We start from the raw sequence: 15,664 nt of genomic DNA, 5'->3' as shown, positions 1-15,664 counted from the left end.
TTTAGAAGAAAAACGTTGTTTTTTAATGCAGAAAACATTTTTCTTGTAAAATTTTGAAAAAAAAATTAATTTTAGTGAAAAATCGGATTTTTAGCTGAAATTTCCGATTTTTACTCACAAACACTTGTATTTTCGATTAAAAAATGCTGTAAGATATCAATTTTCAACTAAAAATACGTGTTTTCGGCTGATTTTTTGCAAATTTTCGCTCAAAAACTGTTTTTTTCAGATATAAAACCGTAAAATAGTATTTTTCTTTTAAAATAAGAATTTTCTTGTCGTAAAATACTAATTTTCAGCTGAAATATGTATTTTTATTATTTTCTAGTCGGAAATTCTTATTTTTGACTGAAAACTCCAATTTTAGAAGTTAAAAATGCCGTTTTTCGTCGCAGAAAACATATTTTTCATTAAAATACACCAACAATTTCCGGAAAACGGTTTCATCGGTCAAAAATGGTGTTTCCTCGTTAAAAATGCTCCAATTTTCTAAAAATACTTGTTTCTGGCGGTAAACTGCTCGGATGTATCATTTTCCGGTATAAACCAGTGATTTTTCAGTCGAAAATGATCGAAAATCATATATTTTTTGGTAAAACCTACGCTTTTCTCTAAAAATTTCGATAATTTTCGAGTATTTGAGCTCCCGACGCTTGCTCTCAAATTCTGCCTAAAGACTGCAACTTATGTCGGAAATTCCCTTAAAAACTATCTGAAAATGACGTTTTCCTGTCGATTTTTTTTAGTAAAACCAAAGATCGCCCTCCTCCTCCACCGAAAATTTTTCGTTTAGTGACGAAATTTGAGAAGAATCTTCCAGAATTGTTTATAAACCTCTTCCTCTCCTCCTCCTCTCTCACTTGAAAAAAGAAACAATGAGTCGTCGTAGTTGTAGCCTCTCGTAATAGTGGAAGAATTGAAGGGTCCGTTTAATTGAATCAGTCGTTGAGTGGGAGAAGACGTCTTCATTTAGTTTTCTTCTTCCTTTTTCCTTTTTCAGTTCCCTTCTGGTTTTTTCAGTAATAACTCGAAATGTGGCTGAATTCGTCACAATTTCAGTTTCTGAATATTAGCACGGCACGCTTCTTACAAGTGCGCTCCACCGAAATGCCCTTGAAAAATGCCAATTTTTTTCTGAGTCTCTTTTTCTCGGTAGAGCGCGGTTAATACCTCCCTCGCGAAGCTTCGTAGACTTCTGATATGGCTATGTAGAGACTGAATGAACCACAGTCGTGATCTGAGCCTTCAGAATCCAAATTTCGCCGCTCTCTGCTCATTCCTGAATAAGGCGCCATAAATCGTCTGGAAAAGCTAAAAGAGCCGCATTTGGTGTCGACTTAGAGTGTTCAACACTCCAGATTCTGGACAGTCTGAGCACTTTTTTATAGGTTTCTGACAGTAACCATAATTTTGGGCTTATCTGAGAGAACTGGAAAAGCTGAAAAAGCTATTCTTCATCAGTTTACGAAAAAGCTGAAAGTTTTGATTTCTAGCCTTCTGAAAGTTTGTGGTTGTTATCCTGAAATTGGTCTCAGATCTATAATTGAGCTCACCTCAAGATTATGGAGTCAGTTTGGAGATATGGAACGTAAACTATATCATTGGAAAGCTGAGAAACCACTGATTCCAAATATATAGTCAATTTTTGCCCTCGATTCATGGTGTCCGAGAAAACTAGGTCAAAGTTCGGAAAAATCACAAATTTTTGCAATTTTCGTGTGTAAAAAAAGCGATTATTTGTCATTTTTCAAAAAAACTGAATATATATTTGAAATCCGCGGCTTCTCAGCTTTCCAATGATATAGGTTACGTTCCATATCTCCAAACTGACCCGACCCCAATCTCCACGATAGGACGATTTTCGATAGCTCAGCAACTTTCGTAAATCCACAAAGCTCTTTAACTGAATCTTCGGTCACTAGAGGTCAATCGGCAAAGATTTTTCAAGTGCAAGCAAATTACACACTGAAATCATGTGATCTATCAGATCTACCAGGATCACCTGTTACAAATTCTCTGAACTTTTTTTGATCGCTTTCTTGTCTGATCTTCCGGAAGTCTATTTGTTTGGCCCAGTACTTACAACTGCGCTCCACCGAAATGCCCTTGGTAAAGAGACTATACTCCGGATGGACTATAGTAATCGGTATGGCTAGACGGTTCAGTGGTAGATGAATTTATTGAGGTACAAAATATAAGTAAATAAGTCAATATAAGAAATGGGGATATCAAGAATAATGAGGGGAATTGTAGATGGGGAATGGTAGCAAGGACGGCAGACGGGGGCAGCAGACGATGGGCAGCAGGTGAAAGTGATTGACAAAGGAGATGGTGGTTCTCCTTCGGCAGAAGAGGGTGTAGATGAGGCGGCAGGTGTTCTTATATAGTGTTCCGCTTATCCAGTATTCCAGTTTTGCCGGTCGTTAAGGGCTTCGGTAGGTTGGGTAAGAGGCATTGTTGAAGATTGTCGATCAATTAAGCATAGGTATTCGCCATAGAAAGGGAAACACGGCTTGTTCCTTTGTGGGAGATGACGGTGACGTAATCGTGTTCTGGTGATCAGTAATCGCGAGTAATTCCTGGTCGCGATACTCCGGCGGCGGGAAGATTGAATGATACGCAGTTGAATGGCAATTTGGATCGGGCCGCCAAAATGGGTAGTTGTCAAGAGTTGCCATGGTTATCGGGGTTCCGAGCATTTGTTGGCAGAGAGTCGTAGTTGAAGCACGCATTTGTTGAACAGGTGTGGTTGCTGCCGTTGTCAGTGTCCATTTGCCAATTGAAAAAGGGGGGGGGGGGGGGAAAAACAAAAAGGAAAACAAAGTTTCAAGGAAATCTGAATTCCAACTATTGTTGGTACATTATAGGGATGAAGACAGGCAGGATGAAATACAGAAAAAGGTGGGGGGAGAAGAATTAACTAAATGACGGAGCAACTCCGTTATCTTCCGGGGGCCACGCAAGATGGTGGCGTTATAAAATTGATTCTGTAAATTTTTATTTGATTCTGAAATTTTCAAAATGTTTCTAATAACGTTTTTCGGAATTTTGGAATTTTCACCAAATTTAATTAGTGAAGAAAGAAGTTTGACGAGTAATTGGAACATAGTGATTTGAAATTTTATTTTTGCTTGAGATCGAGGGGTTTCATCATCTTGGTTGGGGTTTTAACGCCGGATATGGCGTCCTTTTCTACTTAAGCATGCTGTGCATGCTGGGATGCAGCATAAGTAAATCAGGATTGATGAAATGATCATCCCTGCGATCGCGAGGACGATAGGGATCAGTCCTTTTGTCAAATTATTCCACAGCGTCCATACATCAGGGATGTGCCACGGGTGGATTTCCGAAATACTTTTTTCAGAATGGAGTACTTGGTTCAGATATTCAAATAATGATGTATGGGATACATATGTCAGTGTTCCTTCTATTTTGTAAGAATTATTTTTAGTTCCACAAGTAACTGCGCAGACGCCAGTTAGGATAGATTTTGAAAATTTCCTATGAATTTCATTTACGATTCCGGTTTTATCGCAGGTCAAAATGTCTACGAATTCACCGTTATCACAGCTAATTTTAGCATGTGTCGGTTCTTTAGATTTACACGTGACGTTTTGGCTGGCGCCCTTGAGACAATTATAACAGCCGGTGTACGGGGTGGTTTTTTCAATACTACAGTCAATTTTTGATTCAGTCACGCTAACATTATAACTTTGTTCCATAATTACTTGAATATGGAAATTACAATGTTTTGTCCTAATAGTAGGAATGTTGTCAGGAGTGGTACCTAGGTGATATCTTTCGGTTATCATAGGTAGATTATGATCAATGTCATCTAAAATTTTGTATAGATCAGGGACTTTGCAAACGCAAAGTGCTTCGGCTTCTCCTAGGTTGCATGAACAAGTTTCTCTATAGTTACATGCACCAGTTTCAAAACATTCCAAGGGAAAAATTTCATCCGAAATTGAAGCTAAAGCAATTTTTTCCTTATTTTGGATGAACTTTTTACCTAAAATACTTAAGCCAGTTTCTTCTGTGATTGTCAGTAATCTCAATTTGATGTCAATTTCTTGGTCCTTATTTTGACCATATTTAAAATTGATTTGGTAGTCGTCACCTTCTTGAATTAGAAAGACTTGTTCAATTTTTTGATTGTCGAGAGTCAGTCCAGCTTGAAAATTTATAGCATTTGACCAAGCCTCACAAGAATAGATTTGGAACTTATCGTCAGTCGTAGGGACTGCATAAGTTCTATAAAAAAGACATCCTTCAGTAGGTAATAAGCATTTACACCATAAGCCTCCACAACTGCTAGAACAGTATGTATGCCCTGGATACTTATTTCCTTCTGGGAATTCACTGAGTTTGGAGTTAGGTCCTACATCTAGGCATTTCCTATCTACACATTCTCCCATACCGTGGCACCTTTTAGCGCTATCGGCATGTACGGTAACGTTTTTAGTAAACAAAATTGGGCCTTTATGGCATTTCCGAAAATGGTGATCGACTGTTAATTTGAACTTCAAAATAACGTTCTTTTGAGATACGACTTGTAGACAGATAGTTTTGGTTTGCGGTGTAAAGAAGATATCTTCTGTTTTCTCAATACGACAAATGCCATGTTCATTGCACGCGGTTTCCTCGTGTGTGATAGGGAAAGTTTCGTCACACACGTCTGCCGCCGCCGAGGCGATTAAAAGGCAGATAGTTGCAATGGCTAACATAGAGGGGGACGGTGTCCTAGATGCGGTTTTTTGAATTTTCAAAACTTCTACACCATTTTCTACAACAGTACTTATTTCAAAAAGTTGCTTTCTTGGTTGAGCGGAAGTTGTATAACTTCTTTTCATAGTCTTAGTACTAGGTTCAGATCTGGAATAGTTTCCATTTCTTCTAAATTTATGTCTCCAATTTCTAACATTATTTAGTCTTTGAGTCACTGTTGGTTTCCTTAATGGGACCATTTCTATTTCCTCTATTTCGAGATTCTCGTCTCTTTTCTTTGCAGAAAAGAATCTACTAATTTTTTCACAAAAATTGCACCAGCAACACATAAGTATGAATAGTTTCCATAATTTCTTTCTATGCCAAAAGAGTGAAATTATTTTCATTATAATTGCGATCAAAAGGATTACTATACTTATGGTTGTTTTTGGGTGACACTGAGGGTTGAACAGAAATCTTGTGCATAAAATGCAATCGAAATGTTTCAATGCTTTCCAGCAATAGTCTATTGGTGGACAAGTTTTCTCAATAATTATGTACTGGGTTCCTATCGATTTTTTCCAAACTACTCTATGCTTATGCAAAGTAAATTCAGGAGGGATCAAAACTTCAGTGATTTTCTTTTTAGTCAAAATTGTGTGATCACACCAATTTTCGGTACACACTGAATTAGAGTGGTTGGTCATGTTTTCTTCGTCTAATAGATTTACACCATATTTAGTACAATCTAGACGAGACTTACTGTCGTGAATTTCCTGGAGAGTTTTCATAAGTGAGTTTTCTGGTGGGCTGGTTGTAGACACTGTGGTCGTGATTTTCTTCGTCGTAGGGACAGTAGTAGGTCTTGTCGCAGGGACCGTAGTGAGTTGTGTTGGAGGCTCAGTAGTGGTTACTGATCTTCGCTGTCCTTCTGGTTTTGGTCTAATTCCATCTACAATTTTTTCCAAAATTGGAGCAGTAGTAGTTGTGGTTTGAAAAACGGTCGTCGTAGGAGACGGTGTCGTGGTGGACAGACTGGTCGTCTCAGTTGTGGTACTCTGAGTAGTTGAAGGGGTTGTTCTGGTTGTAAGCTTTCGAGTTGTCACCGTGGTCGGTGGGTTTGTTGTTGTTGTTACCGTAGTCGACGGAGTTGTTACCGTAGTCGACGGGGTTGTTTTCACAGTAGTTTTTGTAGTGATTTTCTTCCGAGTCGTGGTCACTTCGATAGTGGTGGTAACGATCGGTGAGGTAGTTGATGTTGGTGGGACCATTTCCGTGGTTGGTGTCGTTAAGGTCGTAGTGTACTCATTACTATGCTGGTTTGGACTCAGGTTTTGTAGCATATTTGCTGATGCTGTCGTTGCAAGAATGCACATCATGAGGAGGATGGTCCATATATTCCAAAGACTGAACTTTGGTCTTCTTTGGAGATTTTTTCTGAAATCTTCGTTTTGAGTTTCGATAACTGGACGAAACATTCGTTTCTCAGTTTGCTTAAATTTTGGCTCTTTTATTCTAGCCAGATTTACAGTTACGGTTTTTGTTTCAATTTTTTCGTCCTCTTCTTTTGGTTGAGGTCTCAATTCTAACGGAATGACTAATCGCAATGGTCGCGTTATCTCTTGAATCTTGAAAGGTTTGTAAGGGAGAGTGCCATCTCTCTTTTTGCGTTTTTGCGTAGTGCGGACACGAACAGATCGTATCTCTCCGTCTCTACCTTTTAGTAATTCAGTTAGAATTCCAATTTTCCATTTTCCACGGGGGACGTTTTCATCTACGAGAAGAACTACTTCTCCTAAAATGGGTTTTATCAAATTCGAATGAGCTCGGTTTGGTTGAGCGACAGATTGAAAATTTTTGGTTTGTTTAAGATAATCTCTTATGAAAATATTCCAAAAACGTTTGATATGTTTTTGAACTTCTCTAAAATTTTGAGTATATTCGTAGTACTCATCTCTTAGACCGTTATCATCAAAGATTGAAAAATACAATCCTGGTGTAATAATGTCTATAGGTCTCAAGACTTTACAGTCTTCACTATCTTCGTCGATATAAGTCAAAGGTCGTCTATTTACTAAACTTTCACATTCAGCCATAATAGTTTCGAGGTCTTTAACTCTATGATGGCTTTCGCCTAAACTATGTTTTAGTGCTTTTTTAACAACTCCTACGAGTCGTTCATAAAAGCCTCCTTGCCAAGGAGCTAATGCGGTATTAAAGTACCATTTGATACCTTTTTTCGTCATTTCTTTTTCTAAAACATTAGTTTTCAATTGGTCAATTTTTTCGAAAGCTAGTTCTGCTAAGAAATTGTCTTCTTTTTCGGAATGTCTATCTAATATCTCCGCTGTCAACTTAAATGTTGCGGCGTTATCAGATGTTATCGAATCAGGGTATCCTCTCCTACTCATAAAACGAGAGAGTGCGAGAAGAAATTCGTCAGTGGACAGGTTTGGTACACGTTCAAGATGTACTAGCCTAGTAGTCGTACAAGTAAAAAGTGCGATATGACATTTTTCAATATCATTCGAATTTCTTATATAAGTTTTAAACGGACCCATAAAATCTACACCTATGTGTTGAAAGGGTCGACTTTCAGTGGTACGTCTTTCTGGAAGGTTTCCAGGTGGAGCTTCTCTAAATGGATGGTTGTTAGCTTTTCTACAAGTAGAACAATTATCCAAAACTTTCTTTACAGCTGCTCTCCAACGAGTGCCAGCGTACGATTCAAGAACAATTCCTAATGTAGTCATTGGACCTACATGTAGGTTTTCTCTATGAATTTTTTGAATTATTAGATTTGCTAATCTAGACTTGGTTTCTATTATTGGTAATTTGTTTTTACCACTAATTCGATTGTGTTGGTATACAATCTGATCAGAAGGTGAATTGACATTATCTTTGTCTAAGAATTGGTTTTCCTTAGGATTTTCTTCGATTTTATAGACTAATTGATTGTTTCGAATCAAAAGTTTCATGGCTAAATTTAGCTCGTCTAATTTAACCACTCCGCCAAATTCATTTGGAAGGTGCTTAAGTTCAGGAAAGTTACGTTCTAGCTTTGTTTTGCTAGGTTTACTCAGTTTTTTATAGATCCTATTTTTCAAGAATCGTAGTACGTACGACGTGATTCGCTTAGTTTTCTCGAGGTTGTTGATTTTTTCTAGAGGAATAATTCTATTCTCAATTTCATAAAGATTTTTGACTTGGATAGTCATAACATTCGATTCTACTGGTGTTGATTTATCAATGATTAAACGATTATCCTCTTTTTTACGAGGGTGATTTGCATGGTTATCGTTTTGCAACCAGTCTGGTCCAAAAAACCAATTAGTTTTTCTCAATTCTTCTTCGGAATCGCAACCACGTGTTATGTGGTCTGCGGGGTTTTGATCTGTCGGAACATGTGAAAGTGAAATTTCCGTTTGATCGTTCTTTGACTTAATGTTTTGAAGGGTTTTCCAAATTTCTAAACATCTATTATCTACAAATTGAGCGTGTTTTTCGCCTTTTGTAGTTGGATGGTTTTTAATCTGAGCGAGAGCTATGGTTGAGTCCGAAAATAACTCAATTTTCTCAATATTCAAATTCATTTCTTTAATGGTATAGTCAAGAAGTCTTACGCCTATTAGTATACCTAATAGTTCCAATCTAGGGATTGTAAGAGTTTTTGTTTTTGGTGCGATTCTTTGTTTTGCAATAAGTAAATGGATGTCAAACTGACCTTTCAAATCAGGTTTTTCTATCTTCAAATAGATACATGCGCCGTAGGTATGTTCCGAGGCGTCCGTGAAGACGACAAGTTGAACCGGTTTACGGCTGTTGAGATTCGAGATGTGACGTCTAAATTTTAATGTTGAATTCTCGATTTTTTGTCTATATGAAATTATCTGTTCGACTATATCGTCGCTTACGTAATCTAACCATTTTATAGTATGGTCAGAAATTTGTCTAAGAATATTTTTTCCTTGTAAATACAAGGGTGCAAAATATTGAGTAGGGTCAAAAATCATCGTGATTTCTCCTACTGCTTTTTTCTTATTCATACGAGGAATTCCTTTTCCGTTTATGACTAGTTTAGGTTTTCTAACTTCGAAAGTATCATTTTCTAGGTCATAGATATAACCTAACATTTTTATGTTTTCAAGATTTTGGGCTTTATCTTCTTCCTTTATGAAGTTTACTGGGTGATTTACACAAAATTCTCTGATATTCATACCAATGCTACCAAAAAATTCTTTCAAAAGGTTATAAAATTTTGGTAATTCATTGAAATCATCTGTTAGCATGAATACGTTATCTACGTAACACATTGATTCAATAGCTTTGATTATGTTTTCGGGAACATTAGCTTGTCTTACTGCGTACAAAATTGACATAGACAGTAAAAACGGTGAACAGTTTACTCCGAATGGGAGGTTTCTGAATCTCATTAGTCTAATGTTATCTGGGTGGAGTGGCCTTTCTGGGTCTCTCACTCTAATAAATCTTAGTGCATCTCGGTCTTTTTCATTGACTTCGATGGCGTGAAAAGCTTTTTCTATATCTCCGGCTAGGAGATATTTACCTTGTCTTAATCTTAATAAAATTCCTTGAAGATCAGGAATGAGTGATGGTCCTTGATGAAGAGCATTATTTAAACTAATCTCTCCTCGTTTTTTGCTGGATGCGTCGAAAACGGTTCTTACTTTGGTTGTATTACTACTTTTGTTGAATACTAGCCCGTAAGGGATGTAATATCCTAAGTTGGGGTCATTATCAATTTCTTCGATAATACCGGTTTTTTCCATAGTATCAAAGTTTTCTTCAAGTTTCTGCCATGCCTCTGTATTTTGAGAGGTGCGTACTAGTTGTCTAGCTCTACAGATTGCCACATCGTAGTTGTTAGCTAAATTTTCTCTTTGCCCTTCTTTCCATGTAAGAGGGGCTATAATCCTTTTAGTTTTTTGGTTTATTTCTACTTTTTTCTCAAATTCCAAAATGATTTCTTCATTAGTTGGATCAAAAACTTTATCGGTGATACCTATGTTGCTTATCTCGAAATATTCTTGGAAGTCATTTTCTGTAAAATGTTCTTCCTGGGAGTCTTTAATTCTTGCAATTAATGCATGCATACTAGAAGTGGATCTTTCAGTTTTTCCGCATACTAAAGGTCCAATATGTGTTGGAATGATAAATTTACCCGATGGTAATTTTTTCTTGCCTTCATCAGTGATGAGGTCCCAAAATACATCTAATCCTAAGAGCGCTACTGCTTTCTCAGGTCTGGTGATATTAACGGTTTTCTCGTTAACGTTCTCAAGATATTTTTTATCTTCATGAGTTAGGTTGATTGGTTCAAAAAGATCTGTTATATCTGGTACTGTCAAAGCTTCTACTTTAATTACTGAATCATCGTTCGTAATTATTTCAAATTTGACTACATTCGAAATTATTGAGGTTGGGTCTTTGCCGAACACACAAAGGTCAATTTCTACGTTTCTTTCTAGAACTTCCATTTTTGCCTTTTCTGCAAAACTGGACAAAATGAATGATTGGTCTGCTCCTGTATCAAGGAGTACCGGAATTTTCTCAATTTCCTCACCTACTACGATTGGTGCGTTCACTACCATTAGTGACGTCTTATTTGCATTTACTTGGTAATTTCTAGTTTTTAAACTTTTCTGGGGTGCTGACTGACCTTGGTTTCTCTTGTTGTATCCGTTGTTGGATTGGTTTCCATTGGTTTCGTTTCCATTGTTTTGAATTCTCTGATTCGCTGGTTGCGACTGATTTCGCTGCTGATACCCTTGTCCTTGGGTTCCTTGGTTTCTTTGCTGGTACGCGGCAGCATTGCTGGACTGGTGACTATTGTTCTGGTTGCTGAAATTATTTCTTCTATAATTTTCATTCTGGGATTTGTAGGTGGGAGGATTTTTCTGAAAGTTGTTTTTTCTAACAACGTTTGGGTTTCTGTGGCATATTGCCTGATTGTGTTTCACTTGACACTTTCTACATTCTGAAGATTTGCATTCGCTTAGTCTATGTCCGCTATTTAAACAATTGAAGCATAGGTTATTCATTTTTATGAATTCTCTTCTATCTTCTAGCGACGCGACTGTTTTACACTCAGCTGATGTGTGATTTGTTCTCTGACAGAATCGACACTTTCTGTTCTGCTGTGGTTTTCTTACGGAGAAGACGTTTCTATCTTCTTTTTCATTCACTTTCATTTCCGACCGCTGCGCTGATTCTTCAATCGTGATGATGATATCTAGCGCTTCCAAAATAGCGGAGGTATTTTTAGGTTTTGTCCTAAGGACTTCAATCAAAATGTTTCTTGGAATTTTCGATTTAATAACCGATTGGAAATTTTGAGTTTCGATACTACCATGTTTACTTAAACTATTAATTATCGCATGGAGCTCGTTGTGTAAGATTCTCAAACTTCTAGGGCTATCCCGTGCCATTGGGACTTCATTTAGCCTATTCCAAAGATAGTCATATTGCTTTTCAGTTGAGCCGTACATGGCTTCTAGTCGCTTAACTGCTGTGGCAAGTTGCGTGCCATCTGGGTCGTACGCTCTAATAAGGTCAGCGGGTTCATTCACTAGATGGTTTCTTAAGATGTTGTGTTTTTCAACATCTGTATATTCGTCGTTTTCTAAAACGGTAGGTTTGAAAATCATATAGAATGCAGGCCATTCTGATATATTACCGTTAAAAGTTGGTAGCTTTACGTGCTTATACTGAAGCATGGTTGGTCTTGTTTCGGTTGTAAAACTACTTACTTGAATGTTGTTTCCTGGTGGCCGAATGAAGTCGGTCTTCAGTTCGACGTTGGTTTGTGACCTTCTTGGGCGGATACTGTACGAAGTATCCGCTATTCCTTTCACCTTGTTGGTTGCTGCAAGTGTGTTTAAATGTTCATGCCTTTTGTCCATTCTAGCTTCAATATCACTTACCAATTTTGTAATCTCTCGATCCTTTTTGTTAATTTTGATCGAAGCTTGTTTGGCGGTCTCTGTTAGGAGAGTTCCTACAGGAGTCATGTGGATGTTTTCCAGGACTGTCGCAAGTTGCGACTTGTACAGCTGGTCTTTCGGTTTAATGGTCTCTACTTCAGAGGCCATGAATACTGCATATCCTGCAAGAAAATCTTGAACTGGGGTTTGTGGCTCTGTAGCTGGGTTTGGTACGGCTTTCAAAGCTTGGAAAGATGCTTTCAAAAACTTTTCATAATCTTCCTGGTGATTCGATATAATCTCCTCCCAGTTTTTAATATCATCATGAGTGATGCTCATTGTGAACGTTTTATAACTAGAAAATAAATTTCCTGGTTATTAATCTCAATTTAGCTACTGGAGCTGATTAGAGATGGCTTTGGAAATGTAAGCAGTGCTGAGTGACGAATCACCAGCGGGTTCGCTTTGTAAGCAGTACTAAGTGACAAGTCACTAGTAGGTTCGCTTGTTTGGGACTTACCTTACAATTTGCACCGTTCGGTCGATGCACCATAAAGAGACTATACTCCGGATGGACTATAGTAATCGGTATGGCTAGACGGTTCAGTGGTAGATGAATTTATTGAGGTACAAAATATAAGTAAATAAGTCAATATAAGAAATGGGGATATCAAGAATAATGAGGGGAATTGTAGATGGGGAATGGTAGCAAGGACGGCAGACGGGGGCAGCAGACGATGGGCAGCAGGTGAAAGTGATTGACAAAGGAGATGGTGGTTCTCCTTCGGCAGAAGAGGGTGTAGATGAGGCGGCAGGTGTTCTTATATAGTGTTCCGCTTATCCAGTATTCCAGTTTTGCCGGTCGTTAAGGGCTTCGGTAGGTTGGGTAAGAGGCATTGTTGAAGATTGTCGATCAATTAAGCATAGGTATTCGCCATAGAAAGGGAAACACGGCTTGTTCCTTTGTGGGAGATGACGGTGACGTAATCGTGTTCTGGTGATCAGTAATCGCGAGTAATTCCTGGTCGCGATACTTGGCACACAATTTTCTTCGGTTTCTTTAGAGCGCGATTGTAAGAAGCATCCTGGAAGTCTAATAACCGAGTTTTTTTTGCCATCCATCAAAACTATGACCTACCTAGACATTCTTTGGATTGTTTTTCTTCCCCCCTCCCATCACTTTGAGAAGTGTCTCTTTTCTCTTCTCGTCATAGTCGTCGTCGTTAGAGCGTGTCTCCTCCGGACGTGTGTTCGTTCCACTTTCACATTTTCTTCCTCGTTTTCTCTCTCTCCATCTCTCTGCATTCCATGAGGTCCACTCGAGTAATTTGAGCTGAATGGAAGGGGGTCCAAAAGCATTTTGTAACTATTACACTTGACTCGTCATTCTCTCGAGTTTTCGATGGTCGCCCGCAAAACACACCTGAAGTATTTCACGCCGTCTTTCTATAGTTTCGATATTCGTCTATCGTCGATATAGACTATCGATTCAACCATATGGAAGAGGAGAAAGGCGTACAGTTTGTGTGTCGCGTGTGTCGACGAGTGTCTTCTCTAACCGATCTCTGTGATCTACACACTCTCTCGCCTCGACTGACTTTGCGCTTCCGGTGAAGAGACAGGCAGAGAGGCGCTCCCTGCAGCATCGATGAAGTTTTGGGTTCAAACAGGAGCCATTTTCCTCCTTCTCTCTCGGTGAACCTGATGCTTCCTGTCTGCTCTTCCTGAAGTGTTTAGGGAAGGCACAAGCTATTCAGTTTTTATTTATATTATATACAAATGTTGTTTATAATTTGCCTGTTAGTCAGCAGCAGTATTGATGATAGTGTGTCGACTATATTGTTTTTGTTATTTTCGATTTGACTTTCAGTCCACCCGCACTCGATTATACAGATTGTATATAATGAGGGTGTTCTCCGGTCGGTCGGTATATAAATACCAGTTTTGAGTCATCATGTGATTTATCAATTTTTCTGGTTTTCTACCTATTTTTGAGACTTTTTGACACTGAAAAACCGAATTTCAGCAAAGCAGGAGAATTTCGGGATTTTCATATTCCGAGTGTCTTCAAACCCTGATTTTCGCATTCTAGCCATTTTGAGATGTTTTGACTCTGAGAAACCTTTTTTTTTGCCCAATTTTCATCACCCAAGATGGAAATGTGTGAAAATGCTATTTTCAGACTCAAATACTTCAAAAATCTGCTCAAAACCCCGAAAATCACTATTTTCCGGCCATTTTTAAGTTATTTCAAGAGATTTTGGCTCTGAAAAATGCGATTTTCAGCCGCTAAAACCTCAAAAATCCGCTCAAAAGCTCTCCGAAAACCTGAAAATTTGTCCTTTTCAGTCATTTTTGAGTTAGTTCAAGAGATTTAGGCTCTGAAAAATGCATTTTCAGCCGATTTGACCGGAAAAATGCGATTTCCCGACGTTAAAACCTCAAAAATCCGCTCAAAAACCCGGAAATTTCTACTTTTCGGTCGTTTTTGAGTTATTTCAAGAGATTTTTGCTCTGAAACATCCATTTTCAGCCGATTTGAACGGAAATGCGATTTTCAGACAAAAACTCAAAAAAATCCACTTTTGAACGGCAAATTGTCTTTTTCAGCATTACTGAGGTTATTTTGGCTTAGATAATGTTCTTGTCTGAAAATTGGCGGATCTTCTCTAAAAGTGACGGAAAATCCATCTTTTAAAAAAAAATAATTATGAATTTTTTGTTCCTTCTAGAAATTTCTCTTATTTCATCACATCCAATTTTCGAAACTCTCCGTCTTCTCCCTCCATCCCCTCTAGGGACTTGTTGAACGGAATGAGATAAGCGAGGAATAGAGATTCCCCGGGCAAGCAAAAAAAAGTTAACGTAGCCGAGTAGGGCAAAATGAGTGATGGTCCCTCATTCGGGTTTTCATTCCCTTTTCGAAGAAATATACAAATTCTTGTGGCTCTCTTTTTGTTGAGTGACTCTTGAGTAGCTTCTTCTAGTATCTAGTAGCCGACGTCGTCTTCTGCAGAAGTAGAATTCTCCAGAAGACGTCGTCGTCCCTCAGAAGCACCTGTCCTTGAAGAGGCTCTTGGTTTAATAACCAGTCCTATCCCTTCTCCCTCTCATCCCCTTTTTTAGTCGTAATCCTTCTCTTCTCATTTTTCGAATAGGCAGATGGCATAAACATAATTAGCCAGCAGATGCCGTCTCAGATATAATCCGCTTTTTCTCTTTTTTCTCTTCTCCAGTAGATTTCGGAACGTTTTTGAAGATAGATGACTAACCGAGTGGTGATGCGTCATAAAGTAAGATTGCGAAACGATTTTTATTACTGATATCAGCTGATTTTATAGCAGTAAACCGCACGATGAGGCCAGGACTATCTATGCAGACGCGCTCTGTTGCTAACAGGGTTAGAACTTTTAGTAGCGGTGAGCTTTCGAACTTAGTGCAAACCGACGGTGAACATTAGAATTTATATTGCAATGATATAATAATGTTCAACGATGGTATGCACAAAGTTCGAAAGTTCACCGCTACGACAAGTTGTAACCCCGTTAGCAACAGAGCGCGTCTGCATAGGTAGTCCTGTCCTCATCGTGCGGTTTACTGCTATAAAATCAGCTGATATCAGTAACAAAAATCGTTTCGCAATCGTACTTTATGACGCATCACCACTCGGTTAGTGATTGCCTCATAGTGAAACCGTCAAAAAGTTCATTGGAGCGAACTTTCCTACTGTAGTCGAGTCGACCATGTTTCCACAGCTTTGCTGCTGGTGCACTTGCTCACCGAGCACTTCCTTTCCAGTTTTCCCATAACCCTGACTTTTCCTCCCCCCATCCGCCGTATTGTGCAATTTCCCCCCCGTGTGCCTGCCGCTGCAGCAGATTCACCCTGTACACGGAGAAAACGTGAAGCTTTTGTCAATATTTGCCCTTCCGCACCACCGCCGATAGAGACTGAGCCATCCTAGAGAGAATCTGAGGAACAGCGCGCGGACGTGTTTGCCATCCGCACCGCGC

Source organism: Caenorhabditis remanei, chromosome V (genome assembly GCF_010183535.1).
Source record: "Caenorhabditis remanei strain PX506 chromosome V, whole genome shotgun sequence".
NCBI lineage: Eukaryota > Metazoa > Nematoda > Chromadorea > Rhabditida > Rhabditidae > Caenorhabditis > Caenorhabditis remanei.
Note: the sequence above shows the minus strand (reverse complement) of the source record.